This window comes from Podarcis bocagei (genome assembly GCF_964188305.1).
Source record: "Podarcis bocagei genome assembly, chromosome: 11".
NCBI classification, from domain to species: Eukaryota; Metazoa; Chordata; class Lepidosauria; order Squamata; family Lacertidae; genus Podarcis; species Podarcis bocagei.
The window spans coordinates 11,191,009-11,214,464 of NC_138136.1; the positions used below are offsets into that span (position 1 = coordinate 11,191,009).

Consider the following 23,456-nt stretch of genomic DNA (forward strand, 5'->3'; position numbering starts at 1 on the left):
CCTCAAGATGCTTTTGTTAATGGTGTGATCCAACCCAGAAATCTCAGTAACTTCCCTTAATCACCTCAGAATGTGGGTTTGTGGATTACACATAGAGCCTTTCCACACAGTGACTTTTACTTTCAAAAGTCACACATTTTGCTCCATACCCTCCAGCATTTTTCTGATGAAAATAGGGATGTCCTATCCCATTATTTATACCCCGTCCATCTTACTGGGTTGCCCCAGCCACTCTGAGCAGCTTCCAACATATATAGCATAATAAAGCATTAAATGTTTCTTTTTTTAACTTCCCTGTAGAGGGTTGCCTTCAGATGTCTTCTAAAGGTTGCATAGTTACTTATCTACTTGGCTCAAAGGTCATATAACTCCATACCCTCCAACTTTTCTCCAGTGAAAATGGAGACTTCCTACCCAGAGCTTTTTTCCCAGCCAGAACTCAGTTCTGGCACCTCTCAGGTGGGCGCCATCGTCATTTTAAGAAGCACCTATTTTTCTAGAAAAAGAGCACTGCATGCTACTCCGATATACTCTGTCAAATAAATACTCAGTCCTCCATTTCTCCATGTTACCCTGTGTCAAAGAGTAAGTGGAATTGCTCACGTATCACAAGAGATGGTGTCTGAACTGTCCAAAACTTTTGTTTTGTTCAGCTACAGGATTGGCAGTCCAGGTGCAGGGGACCTCGAAAACAAGCACAAAGTGTCATTTTCTTTCCTGATTGCTTTAGACTGTCATATATATAAAAAGTGGATGAAATACCTTGACTAGCATTGGAAGGAGAAGCAAAGAGTGAAAGGAGGCAGTGTAAACAATGAAAGAAGCAAAACGTTTTGTGAGAGCAAGCCGTTTATCCCCCTAGAAAGAATCCGTTATCTATGGTCAGTAGGAAAGAAAAAGCAACTTTGATTTCTTGGTTTATAAAGAATACTAGAAAGATTACAAACTTGATCCAAGACCTTGAGCTACGAAAGAAGTTTCATTTATTCTTCCTTGGCTGTTTTTTTCTCTGTATGCTTTCATGTTGTGCCTCTGGAAATTTAGGAACAAGACAAATTTGTCAAACTATGTGTCAGTTCTTGGTGGCAAGACAGACAACTAAAAGACAAAGGAAAAAATAACTCAAAAGTGCAAGACTTCTGGGGTTGTTGCTTCCTCCTATTTACCTGTGCCTTCTTTAAAAAATGCAACACTGTAATATGCAGTAGACATCTGCTTAAAAAGCAGAGACATCACCTTGCCAACAAAGGTCCGTATAGTAAAAGCTGTGGTTTTCCCAGTAGTGATGTATGGAAGTGAAAGCTGGACCATAAAGAAGGCTGATCGCCGAAGAATTGATGCTTTTGAATTATGGTGCTGGAGGAGACTCTTGAGAGTCCCATGGACTGCAAGAAGATCAAACCTATCCATTCTTAAGGAAATCAGCCCTGAGTGCTCACTGGAAGGACAGATCCTGAGGCTGAGGCTCCAATACTTTGGCCACCTCATGAGAAGAGAAGAATCCCTGGAAAAGACCCTGATGTTGGGAAAGATGGAGGGCACAAGGAGAAGGGGACGTCAGAGGACAAGATGGTTGGATAGTGTTCTTGAAGCTACCAGCATGAGTTTGACCAAACTGCGAGAGGCAGTGGAAGACAGAAGTGCCTGGCGTACTCTGGTTCATAGTGTCATGAAGAGTCGGACCCGACTAAACAACAACAACAATATGCAGTATGGGTGAAAGGGTTAAAACCCCACTCCCCACATGCCACGGTCCTGATCCACATTGGGAGCCTTCAGACAGCTTCTGTTTGAAACACACACAATACAAATACTAATGTACACTCATTTAACATAACACTGAAGCTGGCCTCTACTTGAGGAGGAATCCCATGTACAAATGGGTTGTTGCTTGCTTTCAAGTAGCCAGGCCTGCAAGCACTGCCCTTTTTTAAAAAAAAGCAATGTTTATGCTTAGAAAGAGGAGGAGGCTGGATATCCCGGCCACTGCTACCACATCTCAGACCTGAATTAAAGCATGCAACAGACTACCACAGAGCCTAGATGGGTCACATAGCTCAGAAGCAGCAGTCCCTCCAATATTCCTCAGGTGAAGATACAGAAATTTTTCACTCCTCCCAAAGGATCATCATTGACCCCGCCATTTTTGCCCCCTCCCACATTGCAGAGCATTTCCTATAAAAAGAAGGATGAGTGACTCCACTACTAAGTAAAAGGTAAAGGACCCCTGGACGGTTAAGTCCAGTCAAAGGTGACTCTGGGGTTGCGATGCTCATCTTGCTTTCAGGCCGAGGGAGCCAGCGTTTGTCCACAGACAGCTTTCCGGGTCATGTGGCCAGCAAGACTAAACCGTCTCTGGCACAACTGGACACCATGACAGAAACCAGAGCGCACAGAAATGCCATTTCCCTTCCCACCGCAGCGGTACCTATTTATCTACTCGCACTGGCATGCTTTTGAACTGCTACGTTGGCAGGAGCTGGGACAGAGCAACGGGAGCTCACCCTGACAAGCGGATTCGAACCGCTGACCTTCCGATTGGGAAGCCCAAGGCAGCACACACCACCTCCACCATTCTGAGAAAACCCCTTAATCCAGATTTTATTTTATTCTTTGATTAGAAAAAGCAAAACACACACTAATAAATAAATTTTAGAAAGCGGCAAGATTAGATGCAGATGCATAAAGCTTAAAAAATAATAATCTCGATCCTGCTCCCCCTTTCAATTAATCCAGAGATAAATAAACTCAGCCTAATAAGGCTGCAGGCAGAGCCAGATAATTGCAGGTGGCAAAAACATATTCTTCCTCCTCTCACCACGTAGAAGGGAATGCTTCTTCCTACATGACACCTGTTACGAGACCGCCTATGTCATTTAAGAACAGAAACACAGTGCTTCTTGCTTCAGAGCTATTGTTTCATCCATGTACAAATTTATGTGAGTTTAATAGATAAATCAATTAGCAGGCGAGACAGGTGATCACAGTTCCTCATGTGTGCTTCCTTGCATTTCTTGCAAAATAAAACCAGAGGTGGAATGGGAGCACAATTAACCTAGTAAGAAGTAATATAATTATTATTGAAAACCTAAGAGGCATATAATTGTGTTCTACTAGCCTTAGAAGGCTTTACAAAATGTAAGCTCTTGTTTACGAAGCCAGGTCCTGCTCTTCAGTCGCAAGAGACCATGAATTGCACTGCACTCCATTTTGCAGCGGCTCTAAGGCCATTTCCTGTCATTTTGGAAGGAAAAGGAGCAACTCTATCAATCTGCTCGTTTTGTTTGGAACGCAGAAATGTTGAGAGAATTAATTGCAAGCAAAATATTTCAATCAATATTTATCCATGATTAAAGAGAAGATGGTACAATACAGGCCGAACGTGACTGTCACAACACTTTCGCCGCACATGTCCCAAGCCTTCAGAACAGACAGATAAACCACAAATTGTGTCACCCTGGTGAGCAGCTGTCAGAGAACGCAACAGATTGGAAAAAGGAAAATCTATTACAGAGAAAATGATGCAGCCACCAGACCCAGGGAGTCATCCTCCAGTGAACCAGGACCTTGCAGAAGGTATATGATGATATTCTTGGAACATGCAAAGGCCACTGGGCCCATCTTGCTGACACTTTCTAAATAGGCTATTTCTTTTAACCATCTCCCTCTACAGAGATATTAGAACTTCTCACTTACCACTGGCTCTTCCCATTAAAGCTCTAATTATGTATGAGCCTGCAGGGCTAACAAAATGGGAGCTCAGCATGATGTTTTTATAGGTCCAGGTAGCACAACTACCATCACAGCTTTGCCTAGGACTGGAGCAGGCAGTCTTTCACTAGGAGAGGAAATCTACAAACTTGGAGCCCAAGCTGGACCAGAATTTAATTTGCTGTGCTATTACCGTAACTTGCATGCAAATGAAATTAAGCAAAGCCGGTGCCAGTTTCTGAACCAGTGTGCCTGCAAATAACTATGGCATATTGTTTCATTATTTTTTACTTTTTATTTGCAAAATAGCAGGCTTACATCCGTTGTTGAACACTCATGATAGACAAAATTATCTTAAGCAAGAATGTCAGCCTGCAACAGCAAGAAAACATGGTCCCAGGTTCATGACAGGGCTAGGAGAGACTGAAACCCTGTAGATCTTCTGCCAAACAGTGTAAATAATACTGAATTAAAGGTAAAGGTAAAGGGACCCCTGACTGATAGTTCCAGTCATGGACGACTCTGGGGTTGCGGCGCTCATCTCGCTTTACTGGCCGAGGGAGCCGGCGTACAGCTTCCGGGTCATGTGGCCAGCAGGACTAAGCCGCTTCTGGCGAACCAGAGCAGTGCACAGAAACACAGTTTACCTTCCCGCCAGAGTGGTACCTATTTATCTACTTGCACTGCGTGCTTTCGAACTGCTAGGTTGGCAGGAGCAGAGACCGAGCAACGGGAGCTCACCCCATCGCAGGGATTTGAACCGCTGACCTTCTGATCGGCAAGCCCTAGGCTCTGTGGTTTAACCCACAGCGCCACCCAATAATCTGGGTGTTCCTCCTAGTCCCCTGGCTATTTCCCTTTGTTGGAGGACAGGAATGGGGATGCAGTAGCATCTTGCCCTTTGCATCGTGTCACAAAGTGCCCCGAATGCACCCAGAAAATCCTTGCTTTTAAGGTTTAACACCAATGTAGAGAAACACATTTCCCAATCCTTCAGTTAAGAAACCCGGGATCCTTTAAAAGCCAGGTTGCTTTAAAAAAAAACAGTGTTACCATTCTTCCACAAGCTTATGCATTGTGATAAGCGCTCTCCAAGTTTCTGCTCATGACAGATGAGGAAGACATGCCATTATATTGCTTTTAACCTTAGTTCAGAGTAATTACTGTCAACAAACAACTCAGTTTTGTATGTTTTAAATAATTAAAGGCAAGCACTCTTCTTTGATCTCCCGGAAAAGCTCTTTCATTCAGCATTTTTGCTTATTCCCATCATACCTACAACACGGTTTTTGTTAAAAAGCAACTTTCTCTGTAAACTGGTGTTCCCATTATGAACACATCATCATCCAAACACTCAGGTTAGAGGGTTCAGTGCCTCACCCGGGTTGAGAAAGATTTCTGATTTCGCACACACCAATAATATGGAAAACTTATTTAAAAAACACTAACACGGCATCACTCTGAGCATTCTTTCTAAGGAATGCCTTTTCACAATTGCACATTCCTGCTTCAAGGCTGCATTCTGTTTTATAAAATTCGTGTTTTCTGTTGATTCATTAACCATCTGCTTTGGATGATGCTGTGAAAGATGCTTTTGACTTTGCAATATGCAAATATCACCAAAGAAAGAAATAAAGAATAAGCCCCAGTATGTAGCCACATCCTACTGGTTTTTCTTCTTCACTTTTTTCACTTTTTGACTTTTTATTAAATATAGTACAGTTGGACAAGAGCAACTATTCATTTTCCTCACTGCGAAGCCTGGCATTTGGATTGGTGACTTTGATAGCAAGCTGAGCTGCTCTTTCCACAATTATCTTCCGATTCTTGGATGAAACCTTGTGAGCAATCTCTGCACAATAGGACTTGTTGCTCAGCAGCTGCACCTCCAGCTCTTTGACGTTGTGTCAAATGAACTTTCTGAATGCTGAAGGCAACATGTGCTTTGTCTTCTTACTGCTACCATACCCAATTGTTGTGCATCAATATTTGGCCCTTGAACCTTCTGAGAGCTCTGTGGTCAATACAGCTGGGCTTCCACCAGTTACGCTTAATTTTGACTTAGTGGTCAGAAGGATGGCGGATGAACTTCTTCGTCCTCTTCTTTCCCCCCTTTTTTTAATCATGATTTTTATTGAGTTTTCCGTATTTCATTTCATTTTATCATACATATCATACATATCTCGAGCTTACATCACTACTCCAAATGAGTAACGACTTCCTTCCGTCACTCTTTCTGACTTTCCTACTATTTTAACATATTTATCACATTTCTATAATCACTTCTTTACCATATATAATCATATAACAATCACCCTTTCATTTGTAAATTAGCTCCTTCTTTCCACATTACAAAACATTTCACGTTAATGCTACAAACATTTTTAGGTGTTTACAACTTTCTTTCAAATAATTTATAAATTTGCTCCAGTCCCTTTGAAATCTTTCGTCGGGTCAATTCCTAATTTTCTCCATCAACTTCGCCAGTTCCACATACTCTACCATCTTTATCTGCCAATCATCCAGGGTGGGGAGCTCTTGCTGTTTCCATCTTTGGGCCAGGAGGATTCTTGCTGCCGTTGTGGCGTACATGAATAGGTTTACATCTTTTTGGTGGATTTCCTCATCAATTAGTCCTAATAAAAATACTTCTGGTTTTTTACAAAAATTGTATTTCAATACCTTTTTAAATTCGTTGTAAATAGTATCCCAGAATATTTTAACTTTAGTACTGAAGGAAAGCATTGCTTCTGCACATAACTGTGGCATGATGGGAAGTCTTGCTTCTAAGCTTTGTTTTGCTCACGCTGCACAAACTGTGCTGATGCTAAGACATTCCCTCATCACCCTGGTACGTTCTGTTCATCTTGAGTTCACACCATATCAATCTGTACTTACCCCTCCTTGTACATTCCTTTTCGTACCACTCTGGTACGGGCAGTCCGAAACCATGCCTGTGTAAACTCCACGTTCCTTTTCCCAACCTTTAACCTGTCTATGATTAATGTCTTATATGCAATAATTAATGTCTTATATGCAACCCTTGCTTTGTACTTATGTTAACCAATCAGCAACAAGCACACGTGGCAAACGCAGTAATATTCAATAAAAGGGAGTCTCCGAGGCTTGCTCGAGAGACGCCTCCCGTATGACACCTACCTACTCGTCTGTCGTTCATTTTCAACCCAACATAGTACAAGTCCACCACATATGTAGGAAATTCCCTTCTTTTTCCCTACATTTCCAGCATAATTTATCTTGGCTTCTATACATTATGGCTAATTTACTTGGTGTGAATGCTGAAGGCAACATGTGCTTTGTCTTCTTACTGCTACAGTACCCAATACTGGGCATCAATATTTGGCGCTTGAATCTTCTGGGAACTCTGTTGTCAATACAGCTGGGCTTCCACCAGTTACGCTTAATTAAGACATAGTGGACAGAAGGATGGCGGATGAACTTCTTCGTCCTCTTCTTGATGATCTTAGGCTTGATGAGGAGTCTGAGGGCTGGCATAGTGTCTGCTGGAGAATGGCGGCACCCGCGCAGAGAGGGAGTGTAGAGAGGGAGAGAAAAGTGCCACCTCCTACTATTGACAAGATCTTAACATGCCACAGAGCTGGATTTCGTTTAGCATAGTGGTTCCCAAAGTAGGCGCACACACACACACACACACACACACACACACACCGGGGTGCTAAGAAGCAAGGGAGTGGCGTGGGGGGAGTGTCACTGGAAGTGAAAATAACTACCAGACTTTGAAAAGCTAAAATCACTAGATCAAGATCAACAAATTTGTTGGCTTAATTACAATAAATAGTTTTAATTGGATTTTTAATAAATGTGCAATCCATGGTTACTGTTTTGAATTGTATTGTGTTATTATCTTCCTTAGTGGCTCATGCAAACCGCTGTTCTGAATAATGCATTTGATAGCATGGGGGGCATTGGGGTGTGGAAAGATATACCCGTGTCAATGTGCTATTTCATACACACAAAATGTATCTTATCTAAATGGTCAGTTTGTCACCATAGTGTTCAGCAACCTAAAATCTACATAAGAGGAAGAGCCAGATGTCAGGGGTTATATACTGATATTGTGCTACTTAGAACCCTGAGGCACAGGAAATTGCCTTATGCCAGATCAGACTATTTGTCTGTTCTTCCCCCCCCCCCCAGTAATTTTATTAGAATTTGGAAAAAGGGATCAAGATTATCATCCACTATCTTTTTATAAAAAACTCTAAGACATTAATCTAAATAAAAACACAGACCAGAAATAAAAAATTTAAAAAGGAAAGAAAGGAAGGAAGAGAGAGAGAGAGAGAGAGAGAGAGAGAGAGAGAGAGAGAAAGAAAGAAAGAAAGAAAGAAAGAAAGAAAGAAAGAAAGAAAGAAAGAAAGTTAAGATAATAAATAACTTCTGATTATTCATCTGTCCACTATATATAATGTTATGACCATAGGCACCAACTCCTAGAGGTGCAGGTGTATTTGGCCCCCTCAATATTTGTTGGCAGGGGGCTGAGCCCCCCAATGTTGAGGGAATGGAGGAGACCAAGCTCCTCCTAAGCATGGCCAGATCCTCCTAAGCATGCGAGATGCGAAGCCCCTGGTCATTGAAGGTGTGCGGTGTTGCACTCTGCACTTGGCCTCCTGCCAACGATGCGTGTCCATTGCATGCATGACATCACAGGTGCGTGACGCTGGGCCCCCTCAGTATTGGGCGCAAGACCTCTGCCCATGACTGCTGGTTTGATTTCAAAAATGTGCCCTTGGACTCTAAAAGGTTGGATATCTCTATACAGTGGTACCTCACAGGACGAATGCCTCGCAAGACGAAAAACGCGCAAGACGAAAGAGTTTTCCGTTTTTTGAGTCGTTCCGCAAGACGAATTTCCCTATGGGCTTGCTTCGCAAGACGAAACGTCTTGCGAGTTCTTGCGAGTTTGTTTCCTTTTTCTTAAAGCCGCTAAGCCGTTAATAGCCGCTAAGCCGCTAATAGCCGTGCTTCGCAAGACGAAAAAACCGCAAGATGAAGAGACTCGCGGAACGGATTAATTTCATCTTGCGAGGCACCACTGTACTGTTCAAGTGGGGTGGGGGCATGAGAACCACCATGTCAACCACAGTAGCAACTATCGTTGTAGGTACCCTGCACAACAATTTGCAATCCTCATCCGAAACTTCATCCACTTTCTGTTTTTAGCTTACAAATACCGCATGGAGCCCCAAACAATGCAAAAATCATATACCCAACTGAGGGGGAAATGCAGTCTTCCCCGCTGACTGTACAAGAGAAGTCTAAGAATTGTTTCAGAGGGTTAATGAACTAAGTAAAATAAAATGCAAGCATTTTATATCCCACAGAAAACTTCCTCAAGGTGCCACAATCCACGCTAGAGACTGTCAAATGGTTCTTACTTTGTCTTAGTGAAAACAACAGAGCTTTTTCGGTGCCTCGAGCAAGCCTTTAGAAGTATGCCAACATGACCAAATCAAAAGCGATGGTCTTAGCCTCCCCACCAGCAAGACAATCAGTAATTAACTTCAAAGCTAACCGCTTCCTAAGGACTTAAAGTAACTGGAAATACAAATCTAGACCAGTTTAATTAAACTAATAATGCTAAGCCTGCAAGTTTTATTTTTTTTCCCTCCGCGCCCCCACACATAATCACTTGTATTAGATGCAATAGATAAATACCGATGGAGATTTGACGCAAATGCTAAGAACAAGCGGGAAGCACAGAAAATGTAATAAAAGAACGAAAGAAAGCTGGTTTGGCAGCTGCATACTGAAGGGGATCTGTCAAGGCAACAAATGCTGTTGAAAACTGGGTGCAGAATGATACCAACGTCGAGTATTTTTAACATCAGTTGAGCAATGCTGTGCATAGAATATAAGAGCAAAGATGCAGGCAGAGGGTGAGGGTTGGATTATTCACAGTTCACAAAACTAAGCAACGTGGATGATAATTGTTGCTGATTCCTGGAAGCTCCTAAGACATAACATGAAGACATTCTGAATTTTAAAGACCTCAAGATTTCTACTGTTTCCAGACGTATTTACAAGCCAAGCTGTGAACTTCTGACATTTCTATCCCACCTCTCCTCTGGGGAGGTCAAGGTGTTGCTTACAGGTTCTCCATCAATCTCCCATCCACATCCTGACTCAGACCTGCATCGCTTTTAAAGAAGTCGCTGTATCATGTGCATTCAAGCCAATCCTTAGGCTTTAACTGAACCCCTTTGATTCAGGGGGTTAAGATGGTCCAACTAAGAGCACAATCCTAAACCCAGGTGAAGTGGGTTCAAGGAATTCAATCGGACTTGCTTTTGAGAAGACAATGGTAGGGTTGTGCTGCGATTTACTAAAAGGATAGGTAAAGGTAAAGGGACACTGACCATTAGGTCCAGTCGTGACCGACTCTGGGGTTATGGTACTCATCTCGTTTTATTGGCCGAGGGAGCCGGTGTACAGCTTCCGGGTCATGTGGCCAGCATGACTAAGCTGCTTCTGGCGAACCAGAGCAGCGTACGGAAATGCTGTTTACCTTCCCGCCGGAGCGGTACCTATTTATCTACTTGCACTTTGACGTGCTGTCAAACTGCTAGGTTGGCAGGAGCAGCGACCGAGCAACGGGAGCTCACCCCATCATGGGGATTCGAACCGCCGACCTTCTAATCGGCAAGTCCTAGGCTCTGTGGTTTAACCCAAAGCACCACCCACGTCCCTACTAAAAGGATAGAGGCATACAATTAATTGGTGACTCTTGGTGGAAAGTGCATCTCCATTCATCCTGTTCAAAACCTATCCTCAACCATTGTGATGCAGGAGAGGATCTATGACTCTACATCTTCTTCTTCTTTGGTGATCACTCAAACCTGAATAAGATTGTCTTCCATGAACACGGTCTTAAAAGTGAGTCCGTAAGTAACCGTGGAGGCCAATTCTGGATCCGCACATCCTTCCACAGTGGGGACATAGATTTCCAGGTGGGAGTTGATCACGGTGAGGGTTTGCCAAGCGTGCCTTCCTCTTAGCACATTTCTCCTTTTCGTCCTGAGTTTGTGCTTCTTCAAAGTCCATTACAACTTTGGTAAAGGCTGTTCTCCAACTGGAGTGCTTGCAGGCCAGTGTTTCCCAGTTGTTGCTGTTTATACTACATTTTTAAAGATTTGCCTTGAGAGAGTCTTTAAGCCTCTTTTGTTGTCCACAGGTATTTCGCTTTCCATTATTGAGTTGGGAATAGAGCTTTGGAAGATGATCATTAAGCATCCACACAACATTACCAGTCCAACGAAGTTGATGTTGAACAATCACACTGGTGATCTTTGCTTCTTCCAGTACACCTACATATAGCCACATTGTCCTTACATACAGAAGGTTGTTTCTGCACATGGATCTTTCTTGCTGGTTCAGAGAATCTAAGCATGATATAATGTGAAAAGGACACACACACACACACACACACAATCTCAAGCCTGCCATGCTAGGAAGTTCAGCACATGTAATTTTAGTATTAGAAGCATTCCAGCAAAACACAGTTCTGTGGTATAGGAATAATTTGACTAAACAAAGATAATTTCATTAAGCTTTCATATTAGTAATGCAGATTGATGATTTCCTAAAAATAAAAAATAAGGTACTTGTTAAGGGAGCATGCCTTTGTTACAGGAGCAGTGTTATAATCAGTTTTATGTAAGAGCCCAGGTAGACTGGGCTGTGGTTCAATTGATTATTGTCATATATAATTTTGTTTTATTATTACTATAAAATGTACAAACACATTTTGGGGGAACCTCAACTTCTGATTTCTGCAAGTTTGCCCTTATTAATTGGTATCCTGTAGGGAAGGAGAAGAAATTTGATTTAGGGCACACTTACAAGGCTAAATATCACTTTCTGAAACCATACAAGAAATGAAACCCAGACATCCTTCAGATTTTTCAGTTCTCTGAATTCTGCACCACAGTTCTACAGCCAAGTAATGTGTACAAAAAATGCAGATGCTAGGGTGAAGTGTGCAGTAAAATGTATAGAGTGAAAATAACACAGAAAAATCCATCACGTGGGGGGAATATTTGCAAAAAACTACTTTAGACAAAACTGCATACAGAAAACTATATATTCTGAGAAATTTGGTGGTGAATTTTCATGAGCGCTTTTTTAAAAAACAACAACCCACAAATTGATGTGGAAAGGTGGAGAACTGAATGTAAGATTGTAAAAATGATAAATTGAGAGAAACTGGAACTCATCCCTCTGCACAGACCTTGATGAGGGGAAAAAGAAAGTATTTTCCTCTTGTAATGTTAAGCAAACAAAAACAGAATGTTTTCAGTCTTTCAAAGATTGAATTACCTTGTTGTGGATTTGGAGATGGCTGAGAAACATTTCTAGTTTGCGGTCTGTTTCATTCCAGATGGATGCTTCTCATTGCATGTGTGGGGCGGGAAAGCTGTGCAGAGCAGAGAATAAACTTTTCCAACTGGTCAAGCCACCGTACTGCTGCTGTCACTGCTGGGTGGAAATTGACGCCCTGTTTCAAGATGAAATGTTCTTTCTATAGCCGGTGATGGGCAGTGGAGACTTCAACTTTGATCATCTTTCTCCATTAGGGAGCAAAAGGGGGTGAAGCTGGTGCAATGGCAGGAAAATGACTGCCGTTTTTATTGTCCTCCTAAAATGTGTGTTTGCCTCTTTCTTGACATGTCTTGCGACATCAGGCAATTAGGGATGTAACCCAGGCTAAACTAATTCCAGCTCTTTCAAGCCTTCAGGGACTTACAGATTTAGAAGAGTTATATTATTTTAGCTGAGGAGCAAATGTCATATACACTCTGGCATCTGATTGAAATCCTTTGTTTCCATTCAGATGTTTACTTCTGAGTAGGCTTACCCATTCATGTCAATGGACAGGGCAGCTCCATGCCTCCCTGCCTTTGCCGTTTTCTATGAAGTGGAAGGGGTAAGCCCTTGTGGGTGAACGAACTGCAAACACATCAAGTCATCCATGCCCCATAGGGAATCATTATTCTTGGTTTGTTTGCTGAAAGCAAATATATTCTGCCTTTAAACTGATTTTTTTTAAAAAAGCAGCTTACAAAAGGAGTCAATAAAAATAGCTATAAAAGAAATCTCAGCCTTTTTAAAAAAGTCAGGAACGAGTGGAGCACTGTCTTAAAAAACAACAACACCACAGAACAAAACAAAAACAAAATAAAACTATAGACGGGAAAGAAATAGGAATGAACATTTGTAATATATGCTATAAGCCACCCAGAATGGCTAGGGAAACCCAGCCAGATGGGCAGGGTATAAATAATAAAGAAAAAGCAAAGATCACCAGTGTTGAAGCAATGATTCTTCAACATCAATTTCGTTGGACTGGTCATGTTGTCCGGATGTCTTCCAAAGCAACTACTCTAGTCTGAACTTAAAAATGGTAAGCTTAATGCAGGTGGTCAACAAAAGAGGTTTAAAGACTGTCTCAAGGCAAATCTAAAAAAATGTAGTATCAACACTGACAACCGGGAAACACTGGCCTGCGAGCGCTCCAGTGGAGAACAGCCTTTACCAAAGTTGTAATGGACTTTGAAGAAGCACAAACTCAGGACGAAAGGGAGAAATGAGTTAAGAGGAAGGCACGCTTGGCAAATCCTCACCATGATCAACTCCCACCCGGAAACCTATGTCCCCACTGTGGAAGGATGTGTGGATCCAGAACTGGCCTCCACAGTCACTTACGGACTCACTGTTAAGACTGCGTTCATGGAAGACAATCTTACTTGGTTACGAGTGATCACCAAAAAAAGAAGAAATATAATTAATCATCATCATCCTCAGAATAAGGGCTTCATTGCCCAGTTTTCAACAATGTCATAAAATGCTCTGCAGATCTCTTCCTGGGATTGTTCACATGGAGCAGCCTAGGGGGGGAAATGGGATAGCTTTTGCATGCACCAACCAGGGATAGGGAATCTTCAGTTGTTGTTGGACTTAAACTCTCATTATCCCCAAATGCTGAGCAACCTTTCTGGCTGAGTTTTATGAGAGTGGGAGTTCAACATTATGTTAAGAACTGCTGAAGAACAGGCGGTCACCAGAACTTCATTCACCATCAAAATCCAGCAAAGTTGCAGACACCAGCACATACCTATCTCCAACTGGGGCCATAGCTTGGTGACAGAACACATGCTTGGCATGCAGAAGCTCCAAGACTGATTCAGTGGTATGTACAGTTAAGGATGTCGGGGGACTGGAAAGTCCTCAGCTTGAGAAGCTGGAGAGCTGCTGCAAACCAGAATATTCAGTCGCCCTAGCCCTGAACAAGATTGTTTTTGTCAGGGTGGGCTTAGACCTTGTTGACTGGGGATGAATTTGAAGTTCCCACTCCAGAGGCAGGAACTTTCAGCACAGGCTCAGAAGCTTCATTCAGTCAAGAACCACTCATGTATCAGCCGTTCACACATGAAGTTCCCTGCCCCTCTTTCACAGGGTGCTTCCAAGATGGGAATTTAATACAGTGGTACCTCGGGTTACATACGCTTCAGGTTACATACACTTCAGGTTACAGACTCCGCTAACCCAGAAATAGTGCTTCAGGCTAAGAACTTTGCTTCAGGATGAGAACAGAAATTGTGCTCCGGTGGAGTGGTGGCAGCAGGAGGCCCCATTAGCTAAAGTGGTGCTTCGGGTTAAGAACAGTTTCAGGTTAAGTACGGACCTCCAGAACAAATTAAGTACTTAACCCGAGGTACCACTGTACTTCAAATGGGTCATTCAGATATTGTAAATGGGTCATTGGCAACAGTGTTGTTGTGTTGCTGATATTTTTAAAATAAATAAATCAGATCTTCTACAGAAAGGAACAATCCAGTTTACAATGGGTGAGGGCAGCCATTTTATGCTAATGACATTGGGACACCGACAAATGCATTGCCTGGGCTGAACTGGAATGGGAATGCAGTTGAACCCCTGAGCAGACGCTCCAAGTTGTCCCTATTTTCCAGGGACATCCCTGATTTAGAGAAGCCGTCCCGGTTTCTGATTTGATCCCAGAATGTCCCACTTTTTCTTAAGGATGTCCCTATTTTCACTGAAGAAATGTTGGGAGGTATGGAGTTATTTGACCCCTGAGCTGTCTGAAGGCAATACTGTATACAGAATGTTTTTTAAAAATGTTTAATGTTTTATTTTGTTTTTATATACGTTGGAAGTTGATCAGAGTGGTTGGGGCAACCAATCAGATGTGTGGGGTATAAATAGGAAAATTATCATTGTGGAATGGGACATCCCTATTTTCATCGGAGAAATGTTGGAGGCTATGGACCATAAAGAAGGCTGATCGCCGAAGAATTGATGCTTTTGAATTATGGTGCTGGAGGAGACTCTTGAGAGTCCCATGGACTGCATATCAAACCTATCCATTCTGAAGGAAATCAGCCCTGAGTGCTCACTGGAAGGACAGATCCTGAAGCTGAGGCTCCAATACTTTGGCCACCTCATGAGAAGAGAAGACTCCCTGGAAAACACCCTGATGTTGGGAAAGAAGGAGAAGGGGATGACAGAGGACGAGATGATTGGACAATGTTTTTGAAGCTACTAACATGAGTTTGACCAAACTGCAGGAGGCAGTGGAAGACAGGAGTGCCTGACATGCTCTGGTCCATGGGGTCACAAAGAGTCGGACATGACTAAATGACTAAACAACAACAATGACAGAGCCACTGGACAAAAATGTTTGTACCTGAAACCAGACATGCTCCGTGGGCATATTGCGCCCAGGACATCAAAATACTGTTTGTCACAGCCAGAGAGATTAAGGAATTCTTCATTTGGTTGTTTTAAATGAAAAGCAGCCCTTCTGAGAAAAGAGGACATGATGAGATAGCTATTTATCTATAGAACCTTTGCTGAGTGCTTAGGATTTAATGCTTTCATTATTTGGTAAAGCAGAGTTATAACACAAGAGCTTCGAACTGAAATGCTCACTACTAGATTATCAAATTGCTTCGCTTTGTGTGTAGGGGAACAATTATGGTCTCTACAACTCAAAAGTCATTAGGGAAGGAAATATGTTACTTGAAGTACATTTGCTATTTATACATTCAATGTGAGATTGTTTGTGTTGGAGAGGGCCTCTGCCAAAGAATTATATGAAGACATTTGGTAGCACACAACACCTCGGGATTAAAAGCACAGCAGCGCTCCTGAATTTATTGGCTTCTTCTATTAATGCTATTTTGCTTTTGCATTGTCTCCTCCAAGATGTCATCTTGCTCAGATTATCATGCTCTTCTTATGCAAATGAATTGAGTTGATTTGTTAGCTAGAGCTATTCTCACACCAAGCAACCTGGCTTTCTGAAGCATCCTAGCACACAGCACATACTTCATGTGACAGAGCAGAGCTCAGGGAGGCTTCAGAAAATTAGCTCTGCAACTTTCTGCGTAAGCGATGCTCATGATGTGGTTAAATATATTATATGTGGAAGTGTCAATGCTGGCGAAGGACAGCAAGAAGTGCTCCAGCACTGTCCTGCCATATGAGCTCCTTCTTCAGCATTCATCAAAGTGAAAATCAGAGGCCTTGGCTGGTCTTCTTTCTTTTCTTAGAACAGCAACTACCGTCTTACTTTCCCATGAAAAATTAGGCAGCATGCCCATATATTCAATCAGAATTGTAAAGAGAGCCCACTGAAATGTCGGTGAATTTTGTCAACGAATTTGCTTCAATGGAATATGGTGGATTGTGCAAATCATGGTTTTACATGATGAGGATGAGCCCCACAGAGTTTGCTTGCCACTCCCTCCAGTGTGGTCGTGAGGAGCAGATTTGATTTCATTTTAGATTATGTCAGGAAACTGACATCAGAGCAAAAGGAGAAGGAGAGGCTCTCCGACTCTGCAGGAGAAGGTACCAGCACAAGGGGGAGGCGCAGCTTGGTAGAGGGGGAAGGAAATCAGAGTAACACCAAGGATCCAGGAGAGCCAATGGAGAAGGAGAGGGAAGGGCTCCGGGATTCTTCCCTGGACATCAGTGAGGAGAGCACTGGTCCTCCACTACCCACGCCCTCCCTGCGCAGAAGACTCCCGCGCAATGAGAGGCGGAGAAGACTGGGTGTCAAACAGCTTTTATGCTGGCAAAGGTTTAAGAAACGCCCACAGACAGATTCTGCTAGTGACTGAGGCAGCCACGCTGAGATGGGCTGTACAGTCAAAGCGGTTTAACCCAGGCAGTTAAGCTCCCAAACGGGGACAGTTTACGCACAAGTAACTCCAATCCACTACAGATTAGTATATATGGTTTTCCAAATTACAGTTTTACAATCACACATCCAACATTAAAACAAGATTCCAAAGCATCTCCTGGACTACCCTCCTCCCCTTTGTGGGTCTTATTTTTAACCATTTCCCTCTGCACTTTTTTAATAACAATCCAAATCTTTTACATCTCTATTATATCCAAAATTCACCAAGTGTTATTCCAATCCCACTAACAATTTTAACTGTTTGCAATGGGTTTTTTTTAAGATAAATTATAAATTTTCCCCATTCTTTATTAAAATTTTTGTCTTCCTGATTTCTGATTCTTCTGGTCATTTTTGCCATTTCGGCATAATCCATCAACTTGATCTGCCATTTTTCCCTGGTAGCGACTTTATCTTCTTTCCATCTCAATTTAGTACATCTGAAACCCAAACTATGGTGAATCTTAACTACAGTTAGTGAAAAGAAAACAGCTTCATAAACTGTGGTTTGAAGTTTCTTTATTTCACTGAACCATAGTGAAGTTTAAACAGACTTTGTCTAGGCTCACATGACAAGGCAAGCTAAAGTTCACCCAAAATGGAAATGGAAATCTCCATAATTCTCCTTATAGCCATTCCAGAAAAGGAAGATGATGGCGCACAAAAGCTCAAAGCTCACCTAGGTTTATTCTTGTAACCCTAAACTATGGTTCAGCATTATGTCCAAAAGAGCCCATAGAAAGTTCTTCATTGTGTAGCATGACATTTTAAGATGTGATATTTTAGGCTGGTTGAAACAAGAGGGATATTGGCAGATTTATCTTTTTAAGGCTTTTAGGAGGCTCATAACAAATGCAATAATTGTTTTTAAAATCGCTTTCATTTGGTCCTTTTCATAGCAAACATCTTTAGAGTTCCCCATTAATTAATAACACAAGAGTGCCGCTAGCTGCACTTTGAGCATTCGCTAGAAATTGCAGCTCCCCCCTCACAATAACACACAAACCCACAGCCAAAACAAGAACCTTTTCTCCTCCCCCTGCCTATTATAGTTTGAAGCGACATATGTTGCTCATGCAGTCTTTCTGAACCCACAGATAAAAAGCAGTAGGCTGATTAGAGTGGGATGCTAATGCTTTTTTTAGAACAACAACAACAGATTTGCATTACCCTCTCACTATAAAATATATATATAGGGAAATGGTTGTGAGTTCAAATAATTGTGATAAAAATCAAGGCACTCCAGAATGAGAGATGGCCAAATTCTGAATGCAAAGTGCTGGTGGAAACAGGATCAAATGTAATATATATATATATATATATATGTAGGTTTTGGTGTCTTCGGGTGTCTTCCCGTGTAAGAGTTGGGGTGTCTAGGCGACGTTTCGACGAGGTCTCACTCGTCATCTTCAGGCTGGTGCTTTCGGCTTCTTGTTACTAGAACAGAGCAGGATCTCAGTGTTTGAGTTCCTATAAATACTGTTGAGGGGGTGTGGTGTATAGCCTCCAACGTTCTGGGCAGAGAGGAAGTTCCTAGGTTAATGTGCCTTTTCTTCTTTTGTTCATTAATTACTTGAGGGATATCTTGAGTGATTACTTGAGTGATATTCTGAGTACCACTTAGGAGGGTCATTAGGTGTGGATTAGTTGCTAAAGCTTTCGTGTCTTGACCTCTTGACCTTGTAAAGAGTTTTTCTGAGAAGATGGCTGTACTGCACTTAGTTGTGCTCTGGCTTGGCTTCGTGTATAGGGGCGAGCTGTGGTTTTGTGCCCTGTGCCAGCCAGATCTGTGTAGGGATTGCAGGGGGGTGCAGCATCCGGAGGTGCCACTATGGTTTGGCTACTGGATGGTGTCTGTAATTTATCTGTGGAGAGGGTCTGGGTTTGGGTCTGGTGTGGTTGATTGGAGGTGGCGTTCTGTGTGCCTCTGGTTCTGGTGTCGGTTTTTGTGGGGAGGGCTAATTTCCAGATGTCTGGCAGGCGGGACGTGTCGTCACGCTTGTTCATGTTGTGAGGGTGTTTCTCTATCTCGATGGCTTCCATGATTATTCTCTTGTGGTGATGTTCCATGTTAAAGAGCAATTTGGAATCTGCAAAATTAATTTCGTGTCCTGTTTCTTTCATGTGTTGGTAAAGAGAGGAAGTTTTTTCTTCTTTTTTGACGGCATTCTTGTGTTCTGCGATACGTGCATTTATTCGTCTGTTTGTTTGTCCAATGTACGTGGCTGGGCAGACTTTGCAGGGTATTTCATAGACCCCTTGGTTTTCTAACTGGATTTTATCTTTTGGGTTTCTGAGGATATTGGCTATTTTTTGGTTGGTGCAAAAGGCTGTTTTGATGTTGTGTTTATGGAGGATTTTGCTAATTTTATCTGTAGTGCCCTTGATATAAGGAAGGAGGGCCATGCCATTGTTTTCTTCTGTGTCTTGGTTTTTGGGGGGTGTTTCTTTTTGGATTAGCTTCGTAACCCTGTTTTGCTGGTATCCGTTGGCGATTAACACATTTGAGAGATTCTGTAACTCAGTTGTCAAGTGGTCTTTGTCAGCCAGGCGTTTGGTTCTGGAGATGAGAGTCTTGGCTACGGAGTTTATTTGTGCAGGGTGGTGGTGTGATTGTGCATGTAAGTAGCGGTTGGTGTGTGTTTTTTTCCGGTAGATAGTGTGTCCTAGGGAGCCATCAGGTTTTTTGTAGATTAGGACGTCAAGGAAGGGAAGTTGGTTGTTGGCTTCTATTTCCATAGTGAATTGTATTTTGGGGTGTAGGCTGTTGAGATGTGTGAGGAAGCTATCTAGTTTTTCCTTCCCGTGTGGCCAAATTACAAAGGTGTCGTCAACATATCTGAGCCAAAGTTTGGGTTTGTGTTCTGACTTGTCTAAAGCATTGGTTTCAAAGTGTTCCATGTACAGATTTGCGATGACCGGTGAGAGGGGTGATCCCATAGGTGCTCCTTCTATCTGTTTGTATCTTTGTCCATTGTGGATGAAGTACGTGTTGGTTAGGCAGTGGTTGGTCAGGTCCAGGATGTATTCGGGGGGATTGTATTTGTTTTGAATGGCTGTCAAGGCTTCATTAATGGGCACTTGTGTGAAGAGAGATACAACATCGAAGCTCACAAGTAGGTCATCGGGATGTAGGTTTTGCTTCTTTATTGTTTCTATGAACTGGAAGGAGTTTGTAACGTGTGAAGCGATAGATTCTGCATAGGGCTGAAGTTGCTTAGCGAGAAATTTAGCGAGATTTTGTAGAGGTGAGCCTATGGAGCTGACTATTGGTCTGAGTGGTGTTCCTTCTTTGTGTATCTTGGGGAGACCGTAGAGTTTGGGGCATCTGGATGATTTTTCTCTGGGGATGATTCTTAGCTGGATTTCTTCACTGATAGGAGAGGCTTTTATTTTGGATTTGGTGGTTTTTTCCAGATAGGTGGTGGGATCTGTTTTTATAGGTTGGTAGGTAGGGTCTTGGAGTAGATTTGATAGTTTTGCTTGGTAGTCCGATGTGTTCATCACAACAGTGGCATTACCTTTGTCTGCTGGGAGAATGATTATGTTGTTGTCTTTCCTCAGGTTGGTGAGTGCTTTCTGTTCTTCTTTGTGTAAATTGCTTCTGGGTGGTTTGCTGGAGCAGAGGATGTTGGTGACTTCAAGTCTGATTTTATTGGCTTCATCTGGGTTGATTTTGGTTAGGCTAGCTTCGACTCCGCATATGATGTTTTCCGTGGGGATGCGTCTCGGGGCGACTGCAAAGTTGAAACCTTTGGAGAGTACTTTGGTTTCAGTTGAGGTGAGGATCCTGTCTGATATGTTATGTACTGTTTGTTTCATGGGTTGTTGTGGAGGGTGGCTGGGCTTCTGGCGTTTCTCTAGTTTGTGGAGTTTGTTGGTGTGTATGTCTGTCTTATGTGAGGACTCTGTTTCAGCTCTCCAAACGGCTAGTTGTTTGCATTTGTCCCAGAGTGCAGGGTGGATTTTGTTACAGAGTTTGAGGTGAAGAGTGAGCAGATCTTTGTTGGTTTGGTTTAGTAGGTATCTTTTCTTATGTAGTTCGTTTCTGATTAGGGATAGTTCAGTTCGTTTCAGGATCCTTTCGGTAGCTGGGGTTTTAGAGTGGAATTTAAGTTGGAAGCATGTGGGAATTAAGTTGTTGTCTCGGCAGTTGCGTAGGAACAAGAGATCACATAAGATGGTGGCTCTTCGGATTTCTAGTTTCTCGTAGGTTCTTGTCAGCTGGAAGGTTTCCTCCCCGTAGAGGTGAGATATTTGCTTTCGTAGATTTTCACGGGTACAGGAATGTAGGTTTTGGTGTCTTCGGGTGTCTTCCCGTGTAAGAGTTGGGGTGTCTAGGCGACGTTTCGACGAGGTCTCACTCGTCATCTTCAGGCTGGTGCTTTCGGCTTCTTGTTACTAGAACAGAGCAGGATCTCAGTGTTTGAGTTCCTATAAATACTGTTGAGGGGGTGTGGTGTATAGCCTCCAACGTTCTGGGCAGAGAGGAAGTTCCTAGGTTAATGTGCTTTTTCTTCTTTTGTTCATTAATTACTTGAGGGATATCTTGAGTGATTACTTGAGTGATATTCTGAGTACCACTTAGGAGGGTCATTAGGTGTGGATTAGTTGCTAAAGCTTTCGTGTCTTGACCTCTTGACCTTGTAAAGAGTTTTTCTGAGAAGATGGCTGTACTGCACTTAGTTGTGCTCTGGCTTGGCTTCGTGTATAGGGGCGAGCTGTGGTTTTGTGCCCTGTGCCAGCCAGATCTGTGTAGGGATTGCAGGGGGGTGCAGCATCCGGAGGTGCCACTATGGTTTGGCTACTGGATGGTGTCTGTAATTTATCTGTGGAGAGGGTCTGGGTTTGGGTCTGGTGTGGTTGATTGGAGGTGGCGTTCTGTGTGCCTCTGGTTCTGGTGTCGGTTTTTGAGGGGAGGGCTAATTTCCAGATGTCTGGCAGGCGGGACGTGTCGTCACGCTTGTTCATGTTGTGAGGGTGTTTCTCTATCTCGATGGCTTCCATGATTATTCTCTTGTGGTGATGTTCCATGTTAAAGAGCAATTTGGAATCTGCAAAATTAATTTCGTGTCCTGTTTCTTTCATGTGTTGGTAAAGAGAGGAAGTTTTTTCTTCTTTTTTGACGGCATTCTTGTGTTCTGCGATACGTGCATTTATTCGTCTGTTTGTTTGTCCAATGTACGTGGCTGGGCAGACTTTGCAGGGTATTTCATAGACCCCTTGGTTTTCTAACTGGATTTTATCTTTTGGGTTTCTGAGGATATTGGCTATTTTTTGGTTGGTGCAAAAGGCTGTTTTGATGTTGTGTTTATGGAGGATTTTGCTAATTTTATCTGTAGTGCCCTTGATATAAGGAAGGAGGGCCATGCCATTGTTTTCTTCTGTGTCTTGGTTTTTGGGGGGTGTTTCTTTTTGGATTAGCTTCGTAACCCTGTTTTGCTGGTATCCGTTGGCGATTAACACATTTGAGAGATTCTGTAACTCAGTTGTCAAGTGGTCTTTGTCAGCCAGGCGTTTGGTTCTGGAGATGAGAGTCTTGGCTACGGAGTTTATTTGTGCAGGGTGGTGGTGTGATTGTGCATGTAAGTAGCGGTTGGTGTGTGTTTTTTTCCGGTAGATAGTGTGTCCTAGGGAGCCATCAGGTTTTTTGTAGATTAGGACGTCAAGGAAGGGAAGTTGGTTGTTGGCTTCTATTTCCATAGTGAATTGTATTTTGGGGTGTAGGCTGTTGAGATGTGTGAGGAAGCTATCTAGTTTTTCCTTCCCGTGTGGCCAAATTACAAAGGTGTCGTCAACATATCTGAGCCAAAGTTTGGGTTTGTGTTCTGACTTGTCTAAAGCATTGGTTTCAAAGTGTTCCATGTACAGATTTGCGATGACCGGTGAGAGGGGTGATCCCATAGGTGCTCCTTCTATCTGTTTGTATCTTTGTCCATTGTGGATGAAGTACGTGTTGGTTAGGCAGTGGTTGGTCAGGTCCAGGATGTATTCGGGGGGATTGTATTTGTTTTGAATGGCTGTCAAGGCTTCATTAATGGGCACTTGTGTGAAGAGAGATACAACATCGAAGCTCACAAGTAGGTCATCGGGATGTAGGTTTTGCTTCTTTATTGTTTCTATGAACTGGAAGGAGTTTGTAACGTGTGAAGCGATAGATTCTGCATAGGGCTGAAGTTGCTTAGCGAGAAATTTAGCGAGATTTTGTAGAGGTGAGCCTATGGAGCTGACTATTGGTCTGAGTGGTGTTCCTTCTTTGTGTATCTTGGGGAGACCGTAGAGTTTGGGGCATCTGGATGATTTTTCTCTGGGGATGATTCTTAGCTGGATTTCTTCACTGATAGGAGAGGCTTTTATTTTGGATTTGGTGGTTTTTTCCAGATAGGTGGTGGGATCTGTTTTTATAGGTTGGTAGGTAGGGTCTTGGAGTAGATTTGATAGTTTTGCTTGGTAGTCCGATGTGTTCATCACAACAGTGGCATTACCTTTG

General features: G+C 42.7%; 1 pseudogene across 1 annotated transcript; it reads right to left on the bottom strand.

Moving 5' to 3' along the window:
• Positions 1–5,447: 5,447 nt before the first annotated feature.
• Positions 5,448–7,285, bottom strand: LOC308597477 (large ribosomal subunit protein eL32-like; annotated as a pseudogene). The gene is made up of 2 exons: positions 6,999–7,285; positions 5,448–5,638 (listed from the first exon to the last, which is right to left on the bottom strand). The product of its transcript is annotated as a large ribosomal subunit protein eL32-like (transcript).
• Positions 7,286–23,456: the final 16,171 nt, after the last annotated feature.